This window comes from Arachis ipaensis, chromosome B01 (genome assembly GCF_000816755.2).
Source record: "Arachis ipaensis cultivar K30076 chromosome B01, Araip1.1, whole genome shotgun sequence".
Lineage (NCBI taxonomy): Eukaryota > Viridiplantae > Streptophyta > Magnoliopsida > Fabales > Fabaceae > Arachis > Arachis ipaensis.
The window spans coordinates 134,075,100-134,083,066 of NC_029785.2; the positions used below are offsets into that span (position 1 = coordinate 134,075,100).

Sequence of the window (7,967 nt, forward strand, 5' to 3'; positions counted from 1 at the left end):
ATGAATCGAGTTATACCTCGGCACGTTAAACTACATTCAAAAATTAAAACGACTTTATCCTAACAAACCATTCCCCATGATCTCGCCCCAAAGTCAGTCACGAAGATCTCGACTCAAGCCGATGACTCATTCAGTACCAACCAGTCTATAAATCAGGAACAAGGCGGACGACGGGCACCAAATCATCCAACACACCAAACTTACTGATTATATACTTAAAGTGATCTTTTACCGACTTGAGCGTCGGAGTCCTTTTTGCAGGTACCACGCTTGGGTCCGAGTTCACGAGGATACTCCAGATCTAGATCGAGCTGTCAGGCGCTCCGGGTTAACACCAGACCGACATATAGCTCGGAAAGAGTATTTTTTCCAGAACATTTGGCGCCCACCATGGGGCTACACCTCGCCATTAGTTTTGATCTAACATTACTATATTCGACTTGTATCTTCTTTTCTTTTTAGAAGCCGAAGCATGACGGATCATTCAGTGACTCCTCAGACCAACCCAATCAATGCCGAACTCTTAGCTGTTAATGCTGCTCTACAGGCGAAAAACTAACGAATGTCCGAACTGTTAGCAGCGATGCAGAACAATGGCGAAGAAAAGAACGACAAGAAGGCCAATGCCGACCTCCATGAAGAACGCTAGTCATAATCAAACGCGAAGACAAGAGAAACACCTCTCAAAACAGAAAGACAACGGACTGTCCCTTTTTCTGAAGAAATAATAAATTTTAAAATGCCAAAAAATTTTATACTTCCAATGATTTTAACACCATACAAGGGAATCGGAGACCCTAAAGTTCATGTCACAAAATTCGAATCTATGATGTTTATCAATAGTGACTCCGATCCCATCTTGTGCCGATCTTTTCCAACTTTTTTAGATGGAGTTGTTTTATTATGGTTTTCTAACTTACCTGCCGGTTCGATATCCAGCTTCGACTAATTTGCCAAATTATTCATAAACCACTTCGCGGCGTCCAAAATCTATGTGCGAGATTTAGACTATCTCAGACAATCAAGCAAGGACAACATGAGAGTTTGAAGGACTACTGACGCGCTTCACAATAGCAGCCATGGAAATCCTAGACCTCAATCCAGAGGTACAGCTACACGCAACAAAGAGTGGCCTCCGACCTGAAAAATTTCAGGAAGCAATAGCAGTCGCAAAGCCAAAGACATTGGAAGAATTTAGGGACAAAGCGACTGGGCAAATCGAAATTGAAGAATTATGTGAAGTTTGGAGAAACGAAAGACCATTATCTTGGAAGGAAGAGGAAAAGCCTCCCAAATTTCAAAGCAAGGATCTCCTAAAGCCCAAGCACTGGTCGACTTCATCTCGGACTTTACAAATACAGAAGAAACGGTCAAGACATGGCAACTATATGTAGATGGTGCATCGAATGAAAGCGGATGTGGAGCAGCGATCCTACTAAAAGACGACACTGGCGTACAAGCCGAACAGTCAATCAAATTCCTTTTTCAAGGCACCAATAACCAAGCCAAATATGAGGTACTTCTAGCAAGCCTCAGGTTAGCAGAGAAAATAAAAGTAAAAAATATATACGTATACTGTGATTCTCTCCTCGTAGTACAACAGGTAACTGGCTATTTTCAGGTACGAGATCCACTCTTAGAAAAATATTTAACTTCGGCAAAAAACATGATACAGAATTTTCAAAATTTTGAAATATCACATGTACCCAGATAACAAAACTGTAGGGTCGATATTTTATCCAAATTAGCTACATATAAGGTAACTGATTCATCAGACAATTATATCATCTCAGACTAATAGAACCAAGTCTAGATGTCAAATCTATTCTAAGTGTGTCACAGGAAGAATATTGGCGAAGCCCATTTATTCGCTATTTGAGAACTGAAGAAATACCAGAAACAGAAAATCTGAGGTCATTTAGACACTAAGCGAGCCATTACACCATAACAAGGTATCTCCAAACCATTACTAAAATGCCTCAGCCAAGCAGATGCAGAAAATGCCATTGCCGAAGTCCACGATGGCATCTGTGGACACCACACTGGAGGTAAAAGTTTAGCCATAAAAATCCTATGGGCAGGATACTACTAGCAGACGTTACGAGAAGACTGCAGAAATAAGGTACAAAGGTGTGATGCATGCCAGAAATGCACACCACTCATTCATAGCCCACCCGAACTTACACACTTCAGATGTCAGTTGGCCTTTTCACAAATGGGGAATGGACATACTCGGACTGTTCCCGGTATCGCCAGGATAGGTAAAATTCATATTAGTAGCTATTCATTACTTTACAAAATGGATAGAAGTACAGCCACTTGCGAAAATAACGTCGGACAAGGTACAAAACTTTATTTGGAAATCCATTATATGTAGATTGGTTTACCTAGAGCAATTATTTACGATAATGGCAAGCAATTCACAGATAAGAAAATTGCTTCATTTTTAACCGATCTGCATATCAAATATCATTTTTCCTTCGTCAAGCACCCGCAAAGTAACGGACTCGCAGAGGCAGCTAACAAAGTTATTTTGCAGGCCTTAAAGAAAAAACTAACAGATGCTAAAGGACGCTGGGCCGAACTCATACCAGAAATATTGTGGAGTTATAACACAACACCACAATCCACAACAAAAGAAAGCCCATTCCAATTAGTATACGGCACAGACTGCATAATTCCCATAGAAGTCAGTTAGGGGTTGGTGCAGAATTTATAACCCACAAAATAACCGGTAAGTGTACCAGGTCGTACCAAGTAATACCTCAGGTGAGTGAGGGTCGATCCCACGGGGATTGATGGACTAAGCAACAATGATTGCGTGAATTACTTAGTTAGGCAAACAGAAAAGAGTGTTTGGGTTTCAATTGCATTAAACAGTAAATTCAGAGAATTAATAAAGCAAGCAGTAAATTGGTGTGAAGAATATATGAGTAAAACAGTTAAGGTTTTAGAGATGTTTATTTTCTGGATTAACTTTTCTTACCAACTATTTTAATCATGCAAGATTCAATTCATGGCAAACTATATGTTACTAAACCCTAATTTCTTAGACCTTTTTAATCTCCTCTAACCTTCATCAACCGCCAATTCCTTGGTCACTTGATTCCGATTAGAGGGTTAAGTTCAAAACTAGTTTATGTGCCACAAAAACCCTAATTATCCAAATATAAAAGGATCATATGTCACGTATCCCGTTAAGTCTAGATAATTAGTGATTTAGGAGAATTTGTTTTCAAGCTGTTGTTCAGGTAAATTGCTTTTTCAAGGTTTACAAGAACTCAATTTGAATAAAGGTCATACTTCCGTTTCACCCAGATTTATAAGACAAAGAACGAAAACAAATTCTTGAAATTAAAATCAATACATGAATTAAAATAGAAAAGTAATAGTATCAATTCATACAATAGACAGAGCTCCTAACCTTAACAGTAGATGCTTAGTTGCTCATGGCTCAAAGAGAAAACTAGGATTCTGAAAAACTATAAAATGCGGAATCAGGTAAGAGAGACGAAAAGAGTCTGAAGGGCTGAATCTTTTCCCTTTTATATCTAATCCTAATTAATGTAAAATATATTTTCTAAACTAAATAACATCTTTTCCTATTTTAAAATAAAATAAAGTTTAATAAGAAATTAATAAAATCTTCGCGCTAGCTCCTTGGACGAATGGGGACCACCAAATTCACTAAGGGTGGCGCCAAACTTGAGTTGAGCCAAGTTTGGCGCCATCATACCGTGTAGAATCTTGCAATTACGGTGCTTATGAAGTTAAATTTGGAAAATTCCAAGTTTGACTTCACTTCAACGCCACACACTCTNCAAACTCCAAATTTCTCAAGTTTGGCTTCAATTCCACGTCATGCATTCCTGGAGGTAGGTGAGTGTGGGGCCAAACTTGGAGAATCCCAAGTTTGGCGCCACCAAGGCAGTGATTCCAGAAAAAAATATAGACTATTATATATCGTTGGAAAGCTCTAGAAGTTAGCTTTCCAATGCCGTTAGAACTGTGTCAATTGGACTTCTGTAGCTCAAGTTATGTTCATTGGAGTGCAATGAGGTCAGGATTAACAACATCATCCACTTTCTTCCTTTTCTTCTACACGAACGCTGTCAAATCTGTCCAAATATTACCTGAAATTAATCAAATTGCACACAACTCAAAGTAGCATCATAGTGGCTCAAAAATACTTAAATCTTGATTAAACTTAGTAAATTCGAATGCAAATTCACTAGGAAAAGATAGGAAAGATGCTCACGCATCAGGGGTAAACTCGAACCGAATACTTTGACAAAAGCACCAACATGGAAGCCAGATCAGCCGAGCTTGATACAATAAGCGAAGATCGATGCCTAACCGAGCTCAAACAAAGATCCATGCAATTAGCTATGCAAAGGCAGTATAACAAGAAAGTACGATCGAGAACTCTAAAACAAGGAGGCTTGGTGTTAAGGCAAATAGAAGAAGTTCGGAAACCACCAGGGCAAGGAAAATTAGCTGCGAATCGGGAGGGCCCCTTCCGATTATCCAAAGTCATTGGAAAAGGAGCTTATTGTCTCGAAATGCTAGATGGAACAGCCCTCCCCAACACTTGGAACATTTCGTCTCTGAAGATCTATTATAGCTAACTTCTCTTTGTAAACAAAGTGGGGGTGGACAGGTACTCTTTTTCCTGATCACGAGGTTTTTTCCCTAAGGAGGGTTTTACTCGGACAGGTTTTAACGAGGCCGACCACCCCACACCTTTCAAAAACTGAGAGGTCTTTGTCACATATAAATAAATCTAATCCTCTTTCTCTCTCTGATTATTATAACAAACTATACTTTGTCAGTCATTAATATCGAACCAACAAAACAAAAGTTGGAAACAACATTCATATGTATGCAACACACATCCAAAATATTCATAAAGTCAAAACCGACATCATACGTCGGACAAAGTATTCCAAAGTAAAACCGATTCAAATATCGGTACCCAAACTACAATACCAAACAAAGATAGTCATATGTTTCAAATTACAAATATCAACAATTTTTTCAAGAAGGGGGAGGAACATTCTCAGCATGGCCCTCGCCCATCTCATCTTCCACAAGCTGTCTATCAATCACGGTCTTCGTCACATCAAGTCTTCCGACATCAAACTCGGGAGAAAACAGAAGGACCTGACTAACAGCACGGTCAAACCCTACAGCAAACATTTCAAGCCCCTCTTCCTCCAGTTCATGAATTCGAGATGTCATATCACCCTTGGTCTTGTCATTTTCCTTAATCTCGGCTTGGAAGAGACAAATCTGATCCTGAAGCTTTACAATTTCCTCCTCCCCACTTTTCATCTTTGTAGTTACGTTAATAATGACGTCGTCCCTCTCCTTCACAGATCACTCTAAGCTAACCACTTTGTCCACGACAACCTGCTGCTCCGCTCCCAACAACTTGGTCGCACAACCAACACATAACAAGCGCGAAGCCACAATCTACATAACAGCTAATCAATGACGAGTACATATCAAACACAAATTTATAAAGCAAAAAATTCACTAACCTGGATGAATTTTTCCATTCCTTCTACACCAGTTCGCCAAGTCAGCCGCATATCCCCAGAATAATGGGAAACTCGGTCAGCAAGCTCACCAATAGGAAATTGGTAGCTCCAAAGGGACTGGGGATTCACTCCCTCAATAAACCTGTGAAGTCTTTTCTGCCTCTCGAATACCAATTTATCACCAACTACGACATCCATACCTTCTTTGGATATGACTTCCAAAGACTTATCCGACTCATCTCTCTTCCTCTTTAAAGATACAGAACGTTGAGCAGCAGAATGAGCAGCGTCTCCACCAGTTTCCTTCACCATTCCAGAACCACTACCAACTTTTTCCTTTTTCCGACTCAAAAAGGATTGGAGCCGAGAAGTGTTCAGGTGAGACACTCGTCCACCTACAAGAAACAACAACAATACGTCAACAATCAGAAATCATTAAAAATAAAAACACAGGTTCAGAATTACCTATATATGCTTTCAACCCTTCTTTATCATTTTCCTTCTCAAAACGTAACAAATCAGGAATAGACAAGTATTCACCAGCAGCAAAATTTTCTATTAGAAAATCTAAAAAGAGGTCTTCTTCCTCGCTCCTCTCAGTAGTCTCAAGAATCTGCATTGGCTCCGAGCACCAATACAGAGGATAATTCTCTATCAGTTCACTATCTAAATAAAAAGGGTACTCGGTCTCTAAAGATTGAACCTTTACAAACAAGGATTTAAAGTTTCTAAAGGAAGACTTATACAAAAGAAAAATGGAGCGTCCGGAAAAACTACAGAGAAAAACCCAAAGGCCCTTCCGCACTCCCTTTGATTGAAATAAAGAAAAGAAAACATTTAGAGAAGAGGAAAACTCCAGAAAATCCATCAAACATTCATACGCACGCAAAAATGTCCAGGAATTAGGGTGTAATTGCGAGGGAGCACAATTAAGTTGAGTCAAGACTTTGCATTCAAAATAAAAAAAAGGGGAATTGCACATGCAACTCAGTAAAGCAAGGAGTATACATGTAGAAATACTCCCAATTAGAGGTGTTCGCGGTGCGGTTTGGATCGATTTTGAGTGAAAAACGCATCCGACCTGAACACTAATTTTACTTGCGTTGCGGTTTGGATTGGATGTTTTTTTTTTTTTTTTTTCCGGTTTGGATTGGATTAGATCGGTTATGAAAAATAGATCTGAAATCCGATCCGATCCAGCGGTTTGCAAAAAATAGAATCCAATCAAATCCAAATTAGTGCGGTTTTAATCGATTTTCGGTTTGAATTGGATTGGATGAACGGTTTAATTTGGATCGTTTTAGATTTGAACACTCCTACTCTTGATCCCCCTCCTTTCGCAGACTCTCTCCTCACTAGCACAGGAGAGAAGTTCAACGCAAATCCCTGACCCTTCCCTAGCAAGCTTCAGAGCTTCCAGCTCACGAAGCAACTCGGCATCACAGTACGATGACGCGCGAATCTTCACATCAACATGAACCGAATGGTAGAGATTTTTCTTGTTCACTTCAACTACTGTGACTTTGTCTTTTTCCTTTTCTCTAACCATTTCTTTTCGAAAAAAACTGAGACAAAGAAAGTGACAAGAAGGGGAGAAAACAAACCTTTTGAAAACATATCCTTTTCCCCACTCAAGCAAAAACGATCTGACTCGTGCATTGTATTTCTTCCCAATGAGAAAACGGCAATAAAATTTAATTGCAATCCACTAATTTAGAGGAAAGTTAAAAACTAAAACTGTCTACATACCCAATACAAACAGTCCGTATCCCAATTGGTCAAACAATTTATTACAGCCCAGTTAACAAGGTAAACCATTATTAAATCCCATTTTTTCTTTTTAAAACCGTTACATATCTAATAAAATTATGAACAAAAATAAAACCCAAGCTTGAAAAGTCAGCAACGAGCGTTGAGTTTGAGGGCTACAATACTTACTATTAAGCACCGAGGTATAACTGTACAGAGTAAACTCAACTTGTTAAACTACATTTTTCAAGTCAAGCTTGGGGCTATGTACTATATCCCTAGTACATCGGATGAACCGAGTTATATCTCGGCACGTTAAACTACATTTAAAAATTAAAACGACCCTATCCTAACAAACCACTCTCTATGATCTCGCCCCAAAATTGGTCACGAAAATCTTGGCTCAAGCTGATGGCTCATTCAGTACCAACCAATCTATAAATCAGGAATAAGGTTGACGACGAGCACTAGATCATCCAGCACACCAAACTTACTGATTATACATTCATTTTCTTAAGTGATCCTTCACTGACTTGAGCATCGGAGTCCTTTTTGCAGGTACCACGCTTGAGTCCGAATTCACGAGGATACTCCAAATCTAGATCGAGCTGTTAGGCGCTCCGGGTTAACACCAGACCAACATATAGTTTAGAAAGAGTATCCTTTCCATAATAA

At 39.3% G+C, this 7,967-nt stretch overlaps 1 long non-coding RNA gene across 1 annotated transcript in view; it reads right to left on the bottom strand.

The window, feature by feature from the left end:
* Window positions 1–7,967, bottom strand: part of LOC110264140 — a 24,147-nt gene that overhangs the window by 11,302 nt on the left and 4,878 nt on the right. The window lies entirely within an intron of this gene.